Source organism: Pseudophryne corroboree, chromosome 12, assembly GCF_028390025.1.
Source record: "Pseudophryne corroboree isolate aPseCor3 chromosome 12, aPseCor3.hap2, whole genome shotgun sequence".
Lineage (NCBI taxonomy): Eukaryota > Metazoa > Chordata > Amphibia > Anura > Myobatrachidae > Pseudophryne > Pseudophryne corroboree.
This window is the reverse complement of record NC_086455.1, coordinates 75,824,662-75,839,987: the sequence shown is the minus strand read 5'-3', so window position 1 is coordinate 75,839,987 and position 15,326 is coordinate 75,824,662. Positions and strand designations below refer to the sequence as shown.

At 45.9% G+C, this 15,326-nt stretch overlaps 1 protein-coding gene and 1 pseudogene across 1 annotated transcript in view; both read left to right on the top strand.

Moving 5' to 3' along the window:
- Positions 1 to 14,829, top strand: part of UBR1 (ubiquitin protein ligase E3 component n-recognin 1) — a 296,661-nt gene extending 281,832 nt beyond the window's left edge. Inside the window, exon 48 of the mRNA XM_063947658.1 lies at positions 13,922 to 14,829. The gene's annotated coding sequence lies outside the window, so the exon portion shown is untranslated. The remainder of the gene's footprint in view (positions 1 to 13,921) is intronic.
- On the top strand, positions 11,632 to 11,750 carry LOC134981659 (5S ribosomal RNA; annotated as a pseudogene).
- Positions 14,830 to 15,326: the final 497 nt, after the last annotated feature.

Below are 15,326 nucleotides of genomic sequence, written 5' to 3'. Positions count from 1 at the left end.
AGGAAGGCGTCAGTGCTTTGGTTGTCATAATAAACATCATTGACTTTTATCCAAGTTGTCGTGGTCACGCCTTCGGGCAGTTATTATTCATGTTACTTACATGTCCAGGGGTCTGATACAACCTCCCAGGTTCCGGTACATCTCAGCCCCTACAACTGAGGCTGCCTCCCGTCAACTCAGGCCCTCAGTTGTGACAGTAAGCACTGACCTAATGAATCCAGCCGGAGACCAGGATCAAGCGGCCAGGCCGATGCAAGAACTGGCAGCCCGACTAGAACATCAGGAGGCTGCACAGGGCCACATCATCCGCTGTCTCCAGGATCTCTCTACTCGGCTGGATGGGATTCAGACAACTCTCCGTGGATCAGGCGCGTCTGGTGCGTCAACCACAGTGACTCCAGCTATAACCCCACCCACCTTACCCATTTCTGCTCCACGTCTTCATCTTCCAACGCCAGCAAAATTTGACGGATCTCCAAGATTCTGCAGGGGATTTCTCAACCAGTGTGAGATTCAGTTTGAGCTACAACCTGGCAATTTTCCCAGTGACCGTACAAAAATTGCCTACATTATTTCTCTTCTCAGTGGCTCAGCCCTTGATTGGGCATCACCGTTATGGGAGAGGTCCGACACCCTGCTATCTTCCTACACTGCCTTCGTGTCAACATTCAGGCGCATCTTCGACGAGCCAGGCCGGGTAACCTCAGTTTCATCCGAGATTCTCCGTTTACGCCAGGGGTCACGTACTGTAGGACAATATCTGATACAGTTCCAGATCCTGGCATCCGAACTGGCATGGAACGACGAGGCCCTGTATGCTGCATTCTGGCATGGCTTATCTGAGCGTATTAAAGATGAGTTAGCTACCAGAGACTTACCTTCTAAGTTAGATGAGCTAATCTCACTCTGCACGAAAGTTGATTTACGTTTCAGAGAGAGAGCAACTGAGCGTGGAAGATCATCTGCTCCAAAATCTTCTGCTCCTCCTCCTCGTCAACTGTCACCATCTAAAGATGAGCCCATGCAACTTGGCCGTTCCCGTTTAACTCCTGCTGAGCGCCGAAGACGTCTCTCCGAGTCTCTCTGTCTCTATTGTGCAGCTCCGTCTCACACCATTAATGCCTGTCCCAAACGTCCGGGAAACTCCAAATCCTAGCTCGCCAAGGAGAGGGCCGGCTAGGAGTAATGATCTCCTCTCCATCTCCTCAAGATTGTAATCTCCCAGTCTCGCTTCAAGTTGCTCAACGTTATCGGAACGTCATTGCCCTCCTTGATTCCGGAGCAGCTGGGAACTTTATTACCGAAGCCTATGTTAAACGGTGGTCCCTACCCACCGAGAGACTTCCTTCGTCCATTTCTTTAACTGCCGTGGATGGCAGCAAAATTTTTGATGCAGTTATTTCTTTAAGGACTCTACCAGTTCGTCTGAGAGTGGGAGTTCTTCATTCCGAACTTATTTCTTTTTTAGTGATTCCAAGAGCCACACATCCTGTGGTCCTGGGCCTTCCATGGCTCCGTCTTCACAATCCTACAATTGATTGGACGACTACGCAAATCCTGGCATGGGGTTCCTCCTGTGCTGAGACATGTTTGTTTAAAGTATTGCCTGTCTGTTCTTCCTCCCCCAGGTCGTCTGATGTTCCACCTCCTCCATATCAAGATTTCACGGATGTGTTCAGTAAAGCTTCTGCTGATATCCTTCCTCCTCATAGAGAATGGGACTGCCCGATTGATCTCGTTCCAGGGAAGGTTCCACCTCGAGGCCGAACTTATCCGTTGTCTCTGCCTGAGACGCATTCTATGGAGGAATATATTAAAGAGAACCTAGCAAAGGGGTTCATTCGACCTTCTTCTTCTCCAGCCGGCGCAGGCTTCTTTTTTGTAAAAAAGAAAGATGGTGGTCTGCGGCCGTGCATCGACTACAGAGGTTTGAACGACATTACCATCAAGAACCGTTATCCTTTACCCCTGATTACTGAGCTCTTTGACAGAGTTAGCGGAGCTACCATCTTTACAAAGCTGGACTTGAGAGGTGCATACAATCTCATCCGGATCCGTGAGGGTGACGAGTGGAAGACCGCCTTTAACACCCGTGACGGACATTATGAGTACCTCGTCATGCCCTTCGGATTGAGCAATGCTCCAGCTGTCTTCCAGCATTTTGTCAATGAGATCTTCAGAGACATTCTATACCGTCATGTCGTGGTCTATCTAGACGATATCCTCATTTTTGCCAACGATTTAGAGGAACATCGTTTCTTTTTCATCCACTAGGGGTCACTGGAGTACTCTTGGGATATGGACGGCTTCCACCGGAAGAAGGCACTGAATAAATTAATTTTTGAGACTACTCCTCCCCTCCATATCCTCGAGCACTTCAGTGTTTTTTCTGTGCTCGACACAGTTAGAAGGCATAGTGGAGCTCGTCCACAAAGTATTGGAATTTTTTCTAAGTTTTTTTTTTTTTTTCCTTTCAAGGATTTCCACGTCCTTTCCCCCCTTCTAACAGGCGTGGGTCAGGGACAGTGGAAGCGGCTGAGAACAGCCGTGAGTGTCGGACCTCTCTGTAAAGAGCTCCCTCACTCCACCTGCAGGCTGCCTGCAAAAAGCTGGACGGAGCTTGGATGAGAAGCCCCGTCATAGACTTTTGTTACGGTCCAGGTATGTTGGGTAGGGGCGGTCAGCTTATGCTGCCGCCCCACTGTTGGGGATTGTATTGGGCATGTTTCACTCACTAACGACCGCTGCCCGGAGCGCGTGTGCATAGGCCGCTTCACGGCTCTATGCAGCGCGCTCTCACTCTCCGCCGCTCCCAGCATCTTAAGTTACCTAGCAGACCGCTGCTCCCTGCGCCGCAGCAGCCGATATGTTCCCCGCTGCCTGGCTACACAGGAGGCCACTCCAGCTGTGTGTGGCGGGCCGGGAGCGCGTGTGCATAGGCCGCTCCACGGCTCTATGCAGTACGCTCTCTGCTCCCGCTGACCGCCCGCAGCAGCCGAGGAGTTCCCCGCTGCCTTGGCATACAGGTACAGGCCGCTCACACGGCCCTATGCAAAGTTCCACAGGCCCCGACCCGGTGCTGTACACGGAGGTCGTGGGGGTGGGGGGAGACATTAGCAGTATTGGCAGTGTTAAGCTTTGTAGAAAAACTTGGTACTTAACATGTTTAATGTTCTCCTGTCTGTTCCAGGATTCCTATATTACATCTCGGCTTAAGAGTGGTACTAGGGGAATTTGGGGGTCAGTTTTCTTATTGCTGGCAGGCACTGCACTTGCCTGATATATACAAGGAACTTTGGTGTTATTACTGAGTCGTGCAGACTGTCTGTGTGTAGTTTGTATTGTCTGTCTTTATAATGAGTAAGACACCAGCAAAATCTAAGAAACATTTTTCATGTCATGTCTGTAAGAGTGTGTTGCCTGATGGATCCACCACATGTACAGCATGTGTTGTTAATACAGCCACAAATACGATTTCCACAGAAGTAAAGCCAGCATCTCTGGACCCTCCATGGGCTTTACTTGCAGATGTATTAGTTGGTTTACAATCAGAGCTGGCCGCCTCTCGTGAAGAAAGAGAGGCGGCAAGATCTGAGTTTAAAATGAGACCATTTGAGTTACCAGGGGAGTCTCAATCTGGTCAGAGGTCCACCTTGAGTGGAAAAGATAAGTTTCCTTTTCCTAATAATTTTCCAGTCTCTGGGATACTAGACCTCACTGAACATGAGTATGAGGAGGGCGAAATAGACCAACAGTCAGATAGTGACGATTTTGACAGCCCAGGTATTGATAATCTCATCAGAGCAGTACGTCAGTCGCTGGAGTTTACGGAAACTGAGGAGCCCCTGACGAATGATGAGGTAGTCTTTACTAAACGACAGAGATCTCCGATGTGTTTCCCTATTTCGGAATCTCTTAATAAAATGTTACTGGAAACACGGAAGAATCCGGATAAACGGTTTTCTATACCTCGTAGATTTAAATCGAGTTACCCGTTTCCAGAGTCCATGACAGCTACATGGGAGAACCCACCATCGGTGGATTCATCCGTATCTAAACTTACAAGGAAGTTAACCATACCAGTACCAACTGCTACTACGCTTAAAGACCCTGCAGATCGTAAAATAGAGGCTATGCTAAGGTCCATGTATACAGCAGCTGGAGTGCTGCTGAGACCTGGGTTGGTTGGCATTTGGGTTACTAAAGCATTAATGGTATGGATAAAAGAGCTCAAGTCGGCTCTGCAAGATGACCATCTTATACTTCTCGCGGATCAAATCTGGGAAGCTGCTGAATATCTATGTACAGCTTCTACTGACGTCTGTCAGCTTACTTCTCGCCTGTCCTCATCGCTAGTCATAGTTCGACGAGCACTTTGGCTGCGTTCTTGGCAGGCGGAGACGGAGGTTAAAAAAGGTATAGAGGCATTGCCTTATGATGGCGAGAAGCTTTTCGGTCCTGAATTGGACAAATGGATTTCTGAGGCTACTGCAGGAAAGTCTGTGTTTCTTCCATCGCCTACAACTATACCTAAACGGAAATATTCTGGTCCGGCGTTCAAATCCTTTAGAACTCAGCCCTTTCGTGGGCAGGGCACAGGAGCAGTCACGCCTGGTAGAAGAGGTCGGGGACGTAGTGCCCGACAATCCAATGCACGTCGTCAAGACACTAGGACCACTAACAAACCAGTGGCATGACGGGCTCCCAGCCCATCTCGGATCTCCAATTGTGGGAGCACGCCTTCAGAGCTTTCAGGGGGCGTGGCTGCAGACGTCCACAGATGGGTGGATCCGCAATTTAGTATTAGAGGGTTACAAAATAGAGTTCGATTATCTTCCGACAGGAAGATTTTTCACGACAGGACTGCCTGTGTCGGACGACAAGAAAGCAGTTCTGCAGGTTGCCATTCAGTCTCTGCTGAATGCTGCAGTTGTAATTCCGGTCCCCGTGCAGGAACAGGGGCAGGGTTATTATTCCAGTCTGTTTCTGGTACCAAAACCAGATGGCTCAGTCAGGCCAATATTGAACCTAAAAGGTCTCAATCATTACGTCACTTACCACAGATTCAAGATGGAATCTCTCAGGTCAGTAATTGCAGGGTTAGAGCCACAGGAATTCATGATTGCACTGGATCTCAAAGATGCGTACTTACACATTCCGATTTGGCCACCTCACCAGAGTTTCTTAAGGTTTGCAATAAGGCGAGACCATTACCAGTTTCAGGCTCTGCCGTTTGGCCTCTCATCAGCGCCTCGGGTATTCACCAAGGTAATGTCCGTGATGATAGCTCATCTCAGGTCCCTAGGAGTAATAATTGTTCCGTATTTGGACGATCTACTCATAAAGGCTCCGTCTCAACAATTGCTTCTCCAGCATGCTTTGCTAACGTACAATGTACTAGTTCAGCACGGTTGGATAGTCAGTTTAAAGAAATCACATCTAATTCCGTGTCAACGACTTCAATTCCTAGGGATGATTCTCGATACAGTAAATCAAAAGGTTTACCTGCCACAACAGAAAGTACAGGTCATTCGTCATCTGGTGCAATTAGTGCTCAAGCCACGCACAGTCTCAGTACATTTGTGCATTCGCCTTTTAGGCACAATGGTGGCGGCTTTCGAAGCACTTCAGTTCGGAAGATTTCACTCACGTCCGTTTCAACTGGAGGTGTTAGCGCAATGGTCGGGATCACATCTGCAGATGCACCACAGGGTGAGATTGTCGCCACAAGTCAGGGTGTCTCTTCTCTGGTGGTTAAAAATACACAATCTATCTGCAGGGAGACGATTCGGCGTCGTGAATTGGATAATTCTGTCAACAGACGCAAGTCTCAGAGGTTGGGGAGCTGTAGTTCAGAGTTATCGGCTCCAGGGCCTCTGGGCAGATCACGAAAGATCGCTATCCATAAATGTTCTGGAACTCAGGGCGATTTACAATGCTCTAAGACAAGCAGTGTACATGTTTCGTTTTCAGACTGTTCAGGTGCAGTCAGACAATGCGACGGCAGTCGCATACATAAACAAACAAGGAGGAACGAGAAGCCGCATGGCAATGCGGGAAGTAGCTCGGATCCTCAGATGGGCCGAATATCACCAGGTGATATTGTCGGCAGTGTTCATTCCGGGAGTGGACAACTGGGAGGCAGATTTTCTCAGTCGTCGGGATTTTCATCCAGGAGAGTGGGCATTAAATCCAGAAGTGTTTCAGATGTTGATCCAGAGGTGGGGTTACCCTCAGGTGGATCTGATGGCATCCCGCCACAATCATCAGGTGTCACGATATGTGTCCAGAACAAGAGATCCAAGGGCAGTGGCGGTGGATGCTCTCACAGCCGCGTGGCCGTACAGCCTCGTGTATCTGTTTCCACCGTTTCCGCTGCTCCCGCTGTTGCTAAAACGGATCAAGAGAGGGTCCGTCACAGTCATACTAATAGCGCCTCATTGGCCTCGGAGAACTTGGTTCTCGGATCTCCTCGGTTTACTCGCAGACGATCCGTGGCCACTCCCACTACGTCCGGACCTGTTACAACAAGGTCCGTTCCTTTACCCCGATTTAGCGCGGCTGCGTTTGACGGGGTGGCTGTTGAAAAGGCCATCTTGAGAAGAGAGGGCATTCCGGAGTCTGTTATACCAACCATGGTACGAGCTAGGAAGCCGGTTACGGCAGCTCATTATTACAGAATCTGGCGTACTTATATAGGTTGGTGTGAAGCTCGGAAGTTTCCGACATCATCTTTTAATTTATCCCGTCTTTTGTTATTTTTACAGATGGGGTTAGATGGAGGACTACGTCTTTCCACACTAAAGGTGCAGGTATCTGCGTTGTCAATTTACTTTCAAAGGAAATTGGCCTCGTTGCCGTCAATACATACGTTTCTACAGGGTGTAATGAGGATACAGCCTCCTTTCATTCCACCTACAGCACCATGGGACTTGAATCTGGTTTTAGATTTCTTACAGTCCGATTACTTTGAACCCTTACAACAAGTGGATATTAAATTTCTCACTTGGAAAACGATTTTTCTTTTAGCCTTAGCTTCGGCTAGGCGTGTTTCAGATCTGGGTGCCTTGTCGTGCAAGTCACCGTATTTAGTTTTTCATGATGACAGAGCGGAACTTCGGACGAATCCCGCTTTTCTACCAAAGGTAGTGTCGTCTTTTCACATCAATCAACCAATAGTAGTTCCGGTATTAACAGAGAATGCTGAAACGTTGGATGTGGTTCGCGCATTACGCGTCTATGTATCCCGAACGTCTACGGTTCGTAAGACGGATACGTTGTTTGTTCTCTATGATGCGGCTAAGAGGGGTTGGCCAGCCTCTAAGCAGACCTTATCCAGATGGATCAAACTGACCATACGTCAGGCTTACCTTCATGCTAGGTTACAGCCACCTACATCAGTAACAGCTCATTCCACACGTTCTGTGGGAACGTCATGGGCAGCGAGTCGTGGGGCTTCTACGACACAGCTTTGCCGTGCGGCTACTTGGTCTTCAGTGCACACGTTTGTGCGCTTTTACAAGTTTGATACGTTCGCGGCATCAGCATCTAGCTTTGGCCGTTTAGTGTTACAAGTGCCAAACAGCTCTCCCGCCACGGAGGAAACTTTGGTACATCCCAAGAGTACTCCAGTGACCCCTAGTGGATGAAAAAGAAAATAGGATTTTGGTACTTACCAGGTAAATCCTTTTCTTTGAATCCATAGGGGGCACTGGACGCCCACCCAGAGCAGTTTATCTGTTTTAGGAAGTTCAGTGGTTCTTATGGTAACACACTTTCACGACTGGTTTAAATTTAACAAAGGTTAATCAGTTAGGGTGTCAACTGTTTAGTTGTCTGTTACGTTTTGTGTCAACTTTATTGTTGTCCGTGAGATTATAGGTAATTCTCCTTTTGTCAATCTCTCTATCGATCCTGTTCGGCTCAGTAAAAAACACTGAAGTGCTCGAGGATATGGAGGGGAGGAGTAGTCTCAAAAATTAATTTATTCAGTGCCTTCTTCCGGTGGAAGCCGTCCATATCCCAAGAGTACTCCAGTGCCCCCTATGGATTCAAAGAAAAGGATTTACCTGGTAAGTACCAAAATCCTATTTTTTGGGTTAAAGAGGTTCTGTCCCGTCTCCGTGTCAATCATCTCTATTGCAAATTAGAAAAATGCGTCTTTGAAGTCAAGTCCATTCCGTTTCTAGGGTACATTGTGTCCGGTTCCGGACTAGAGATGGATCCTGAGAAACTACAAGCAATCCAAAATTGGCCGGTACCCTTAACCCTCAAAGGGGTCCAGAGGTTCTTAGGGTTCGCCAACTATTACCGAAAGTTTATACGAGACTTTTCCACCATTGTGGCGCCTATTACTGCTTTCACTAAGAAGGGTGCTAACCCGTCCAAGTGGTCTGAAGAAGCCATGCAAGCATTTCATCTTTTAAAACAAAGGTTCATCTCTGCGCCTGTTCTGAAACAGCCTGACATCGACTCTCCTTTCATCTTAGAGGTGGATGCCTCCTCCGTTGGAGTAGGAGCGGTGTTATCTCAGAGGGCTAAAGATGGCCATTTACACCCTTGCAGTTTCTTCTCCCGGAAGTTCTCCCCAGCTGAGCGCAACTATGCCATTGGCGACCAGGAGTTGCTAGCCATCAAGCTCGCTCTAGAAGAGTGGAGGTATCTGTTGGAGGGAGCTTCTCATTCAATCACCATACTTACAGACCACAAGAACCTTTTATATCTGAAAGGCGCACAATGTCTTAACCCTCGTCAGGCCAGATGGGCACTTTTCTTTTCCAGGTTCGACTTTAAACTCCAGTTCTGTCCGGGCTCATGGGAGCAAGACAATGAGTCAGAGTCTTCAGACAAGCATCCTATTATAAATCCGTTGGCATTCTCCACGGTAGGGATGGACTCTACGCCCCCATCAGGGAAAAGTTTTGTGAAACCGATGCTAAGGAAGAAGCTCATGCATTGGGCCCATGCTTCCCGTTTTGCCGGACATACAGGTATCCAAAAAACCCTGGAGTTTATCTCTAGGTCCTATTGGTGGCCAACTCTGAAAAAGGACGTCTTGGAGTTTATTGCATCTTGCCCAAAGTGTGCTCAACATAAGGTATCCCGCCAGTCGCCTGCGGGGCAACTGGTTCCACTATCTGTTCCCCGTCGACCTTGGACCCATTTGTCGATGGATTTTATTACAGATTTACCCATGTGCAACAAGTTCAATACCATCTGGGTGGTAGTTGACCGGTTCACCAAGATGGCACACTTCATTCCTCTCACCGGTCTTCCGTCAGCTTCCAAGTTGGCTCAAGTATTCATACAAGAGATCTTCCGACTCCACGGTCTTCCTGAAGAAATTATCTCAGATCGAGGAGTTCAATTCACAGCCAAATTCTGGCGAAGTTTATGTCAAGTCCTTCAAGTCAAGCTAAAGTTTTCCACGGCTTACCATCCTCAGACCAATGGTCAAACCGAGAGGGTGAATCAGGACTTGGAGGCCTTCCTCCGCATCTATGTGTCCTCCTCTCAAGATGACTGGGTTCAATTACTTCCCTGGGCCGAGTTCTGTCATAACAACCAGTATCATTCTTCATCTGCTTCAACACCATTCTTCACTAACTTTGGATTCCACCCTAAAGTCCCTGAGTTCCAACCGCTTCCAGCAACTTCTGTTCCCGCAGTGGATATCACCTTGCATCAGTTTGCCAATATCTGGAAGAGCGTACGATCAGCTCTGCTCAAGGCATCGTTCAGGTACAAGAAGTTTGCGGATAAGAAGCGTCGAGCAGTTCCTGCTCTCAAGGTGGGTGATCGGGTATGGTTATCCACGAAGAATTTGAGGTTAAGAGTTCCCAGTATGAAGTTTGCACCTCGCTATATCGGTCCTTTCAAGATTGAACAAGTCATCAATCCTGTTGCTTACAGACTTCAGTTGCCTCCCTTCTTAAAAATACCCAGGACATTCCATGTTTCCCTGTTGAAACCGCTGATCTTGAATCGGTTTCATTCCTCACTTCCTCCAACTCCGAAAGTCCAAACTCAACGAGGCGTTGAGTATGAAGTGGCCAAGATCCTGGACTCACGTCACCGTTACGGTCAACTACAGTATCTTATTGACTGGAAGGGTTACGGCCTTGAGGAACGTTCATGGACCAATGCTTCTGATGTCCATGCTCCTGCCTTGGTCCGGAGATTCCATTCCAAGTTTCCTCAAAAGCCAAAGAAGTGTCCTGGGGCCACTCCTAAAGGGGGGGGTGCTGTCACGATCCGGGTATCTGGACGCCATTTCTTACCCATCAGATGTCTCCTAAGGCTGGCTCAGCGCTCCAGGACCGGATCCCATCTGTTATCCTAATGTTCACATTCCTGCATCCTCTCCTGTCTCTCTGAGACGCTGTCACAGTAACGCCTTATTACATCTGGCATGGCGTCTCCCGCGGCCTCCGCCGCCGTCCCTGAGCTTCTGCATGCAGAGTGTCAGAGTGGCGATTACGTCAGCCGCGGCCTCCGCTGTGTCCGCGTGGTTGGATGTGCACTTGTCAGCCTGGCGTCTCCTGTCTCCAGTGGCCGGCGCCGCCATTACTGTTTTCATTACCACATGGATTACAAACCAAACTTCCCTCCAAGTGTCTGCATGGGCGCAGCCATCTTGGATTCTGTCAGCTGATCATTTCCTCCAATCTGTTGTCAGTATTGTTAATCTGCATAATTGCCTAGCCAATCCCTTCCTTGCTGCAGGTATAAATACACTGTGCCTGAGCAAGGAAGGCGTCAGTGCTTTGGTTGTCATAATAAACATCATTGACTTTTATCCAAGTTGTCGTGGTCACGCCTTCGGGCAGTTATTATTCATGTTACTTACATGTCCAGGGGTCTGATAGAACCTCCCAGGTTCCGGTACATCTCAGCCCCTACAACTGAGGCTGCCTCCCGTCAACTCAGGCCCTCAGTTGTGACAGACAGTACTTGTTACTTCAGGCACTATTGTGTTAGTCAGCCTATTTGTGGATAATAGAGATTTTGTCTCCCAAGATATAATTCTTATCTACCTTATCCACTCTCTAAGTCTGTCTTTTTCCTTTCCTTCTTCTTCAAGCTGAAAAATCTGTATTTTGGTTCATTTCCATTCCCTGCCCTATACTGATTATGGTGGCGCGAAGGGAGAAAAGTGGAAAGGTCTAGATCATTTCAGTCTCAGCTTTTTCTTTCTTTAACTATATAATATAACTTCAAACAGATTCATGTTTTGATGTTAACCATCATGATAACCATAATAACTATTTTTCCATCCAATATTTAACAGGGAGATCCAGTAAGCAACAGAGACAGGTTTCTCTTGGATCCCATAAAGATATTTTGGCATGTCCTCAGTACAACAAGGGTTTTTATATCTGCCTTACCCAAAAAAAAAACATTTTCAATGGTGCTGCACAGCACACAAAGAAACATACAGGCAGTTTTGCTGGCAAACTTTATTGACCACATGATTTAAACCTCCGTATACCTATAAGTTTGGGTTACAATTTGGTGCAATGACGGTCAAACATATATCTATTAAGAGATCAATTTTTCATTACAGCAACCAGGTTTAGTGTTTACCTATTAGCTGCATACCAGCTGTAGTTTTCTGCCTTATCAACTATAATCTACTACCATACCACACCGCGCATGCCCAATCTCGTCCGATCTTGGAAGCAATACGGTGTTGGGCCTGGTCAGTACTTAGGTGGATGACCACTAAGGAATACCAGGTGTTGTAGGTTTTTTGACGGCGCTACATCGGTTATTGCACTAACCTCGTAGTATAACGGATTAATGCCTGGTGGGCCTGCAATTAATGCCTTATTTATTCATCAATATATTCACAATCTTAGCTTAAATTGGTGGTTTATATTTTATAGCCACATTTTAGACAAAAAAATCTTTTTTGGTGTACCTATATCTTATCTAAATATCATTAAAGGTTACGTTTTAATTTTTTCATCTTTACATTATTGTTTATATATATTTAAAATCATAACGGTTTCCAAGAGTGAGTGCTCCCAACAAAGGTCGCTTTTCTTTGTTTTTCTTTTTCCCATTACCTATGTATTTGGACCTATGGGAGTACCATCGACAATCACCATTTTTATCTACTTATAGAAGTTTTTTCTAAATGGTAGATTGTGATAAATTCCAGAATTATTTCTGGTTGGTCGGTTTTCTTGGAAACTTCATCAAAATAGTAATTTATTTAACATCACTTAGTCCTGTGCGGCATCCTTAACCCAATTCCTTTACTGCCGAGCAGCTACCTGGTCAGGTTCAAACACTTTTGCAAAGTTCTATAAGTTTGATACCCTGGCTGATGAGGACCTTGCGTTTGCTCAGTCGGTGCTGCAGAGTCGTCCGCACTCTCCCGCCCGGTCTGGAGCTTTGGTATAAACCCCATGGTCCTTACAGAGTCCCCAGCATCCTCTAGGACGTAAGAGAAAATAAGATTTTAAACCTACCGGTAAATCTTTTTCTCCTAGTCCGTAGAGGATGCTGGGCGCCCGTCCCAGTGCGGACAAAATCTGCAAGGCTTGTATATAGTTGTTGCTTACATAAGGGTTATGTTACAGTTGAGATCAGTCTTTAGCTGATACTGTTTTGTTCATACTGTTAACTGGTTGCGTATACTCCAGGTTATACGGTGTGGATGGTGTGGGCTGGTATGAATTTGCCCTTAGATTAACAAAATCCTTTCCTCGTATTGTCCATCTCCTCTGGGCACAGTTTCTCTAACTGAGGTCTAGAGGAGGGGCATAGAGGGAGGAGCCAGTGCACACCCATTCTAAAGTTCTTTATAGTGCCCATGTCTCCTGTGGAGCCCGTCTATACCCCATGGTCCTTACGGAATCCCCAGCATCCTCTACGGACTAGGAGAAAAAGATTTACCGGTAGGTTTAAAATCTTATTTTTTTTTTTTTTTTATTTATTGAACACGGCATTAGCCATCAATAGCATTATAATAATTATAATAAGGCTGGAAAACAGCGGTGAAATCATTTATCCAAAAAGACAATCGGAAGAACCTGCACTAGATGGTAATTAGCAGTCCTCCGGACTATCCTGCTTTAGAAAAAACACATTCCGTAAATTAAAACAAAACAAATATGAGAAATACATGTATAAAACCCGCTGTTTAATGCTGTGGAGGTTACATACTTAGAGGCGACAAAGCATACCCTGTGAGTGCCCGGCGGGTAGAGAAAGGAGGACATTTCCAAGCCCTAGCTATGGGCAATTTAGCAGCATTGCATATGTACATGGGTTGGTATGGGTGACCATACCGACGCTGGGATCCTGGTGTTTAGATTGCCGGTGCGCGGGGGTGTGGGGGGGGGGGGGGAGAGCACAATGAGGCCCCTTGCGGGCTCGCTACGCTCACCACGCAGCAGGCTCGGTGGCTCGCTGCGGTCACCACAGTTCTATTCCCTCTCTATGTGTGTCATGGACACCCACGAGTCCCTGTCAGTCGCATGCCGACTGTCAGGCTTTCCACCAGTCAGGGTTCCAGCGTCGGTGTAGTGTCCGGCGGTCACATAACCGCATCCCGTATATCTGTGCATTATTTCTGTGTCTGAATATTAGTAGTTCTGCAACAGCAGGTCGCCCAGCTCGTTATTAGGGGGGGATTTGGCTAAAGCCGGGGTGTTTTTTTTACCATCCCTGACAAACTTCCCAAATATTGAACTTAAGCCAGTTAAAGTAGCTGCAGGAACACGGATAGGGAGTGTCTAGAACAAATATAACGAACATTCCTTAGGTGCAATGTTTTTTTTTACATCATTAAAAGTTTTACCTGTCTCTGCGTTGTTGTTGTTGTTTTTTTTTATTATTACAGTCACATAGTTAATATGCTGTGTTATTTAAATAACGATTTTTTTTAATGTGTTTCTTTTCTTTGTAGGGACATGCTTTGAATTCTGTATTCCTCGACATCCTATGACTGCACTGTATGCAAATATATTTTTTTAAGTGACGTTTGTTCTGGTTGATTCGTACTTGATTTCCGGCACCAACATAAAGAAGAACCGCTGTGTTTTATACTGTATGTTTACATAGGTTCTGAGTTTGTCCATTCAACCAGGTCACCTATAAGTGTCTCTCTAATGTGGTGGTTATTCTGAATATTTCTGTGTATTTCCAAGAAAAAAAACACTTGGTTTTATAGTTGAATTATATCCAGTCTCACAGAACTACGTTGTTGCTTTCACCTGGAACACAAAGCAGAAGTGGATTACATAGAAAGCTTCCATAGCCCTTTACAATATTCCCATCTATCTGAGAGAGAAATGAATCCAAGCTAAGGGTGTGATCGCAGATTGTTATGCAAAAGATTACTTTTAATGTTAGGCGTTAGTCATTTTGCCCAGGTGTTTTATATGTAATGTGCATTTTTCCTGTCATACAGTAGAAAATATTTCTGGCCTGAATCACATTTTTTTTGGGAGGTGGGGGGGGGTTGGTGAGCTCGTGCCTCATACCTCAGTAATTTCACTCCGTAGGGAATTAATAGGCTGTATTTGCTCATCCCAAGATATAGCTTTCTCAGCTGTGCCAGGTGAAAGAAACAATTAACAACTATTTGTGTGTCTTCCACATGGTTTCTAAGTGGCCACATACATCGGTCAGTCTGTTGGGCAGATGTCCGGATCTCATCCAGTACTGCCACGTTTTTTTGCAACTAAACTGGGCACTGTCGTGACACTCTGGGCTGAACCGCGAGATGCCGACACAACTGTATTGCATTATAGAACATAGTTGCTAGAGTTGTAACATGCACACAGGGGGGTGGGGGATATAGCGACCGTCGGTGTCTTAAAAATAGTTCAGAAATTGTGGATTTAAAATCGTATCTAAAATGAGTAACCAGATCTAGAAATTGTTTAAAAAAGGGGGGTGATGTTTATTTAAACACTAAAACAGACAAATTAATTATATAAAATCTCTAAAATTTAAGCAGCAACAATTCTTAAAAAATGGGATAAAAACAATAAACACAATGCTATAAATACCAGTTAAAAGATATAAAACAATTTAACTTAACTTGGTATGAGGTCACTGCCAGATAGCCCAACGCGTTTCGTCACTTAGACTTCATCTAAGTCTAAGTAACGAAACGCGTTGGGCTATCTGGCAGTGACCTCATACCAAGTTAAGTTAAATTGTTTTATATCTTTTAACTGGTATTTATAGCATTGTGTTTATTGTTTTTATCCCATTTTTTAAGAATTGTTGCTGCTTAAATTTTAGAGATTTTATATAATTAATTTGTCTGTTTTAGTGTTTAAATAAACATCACCCCCCTTTTT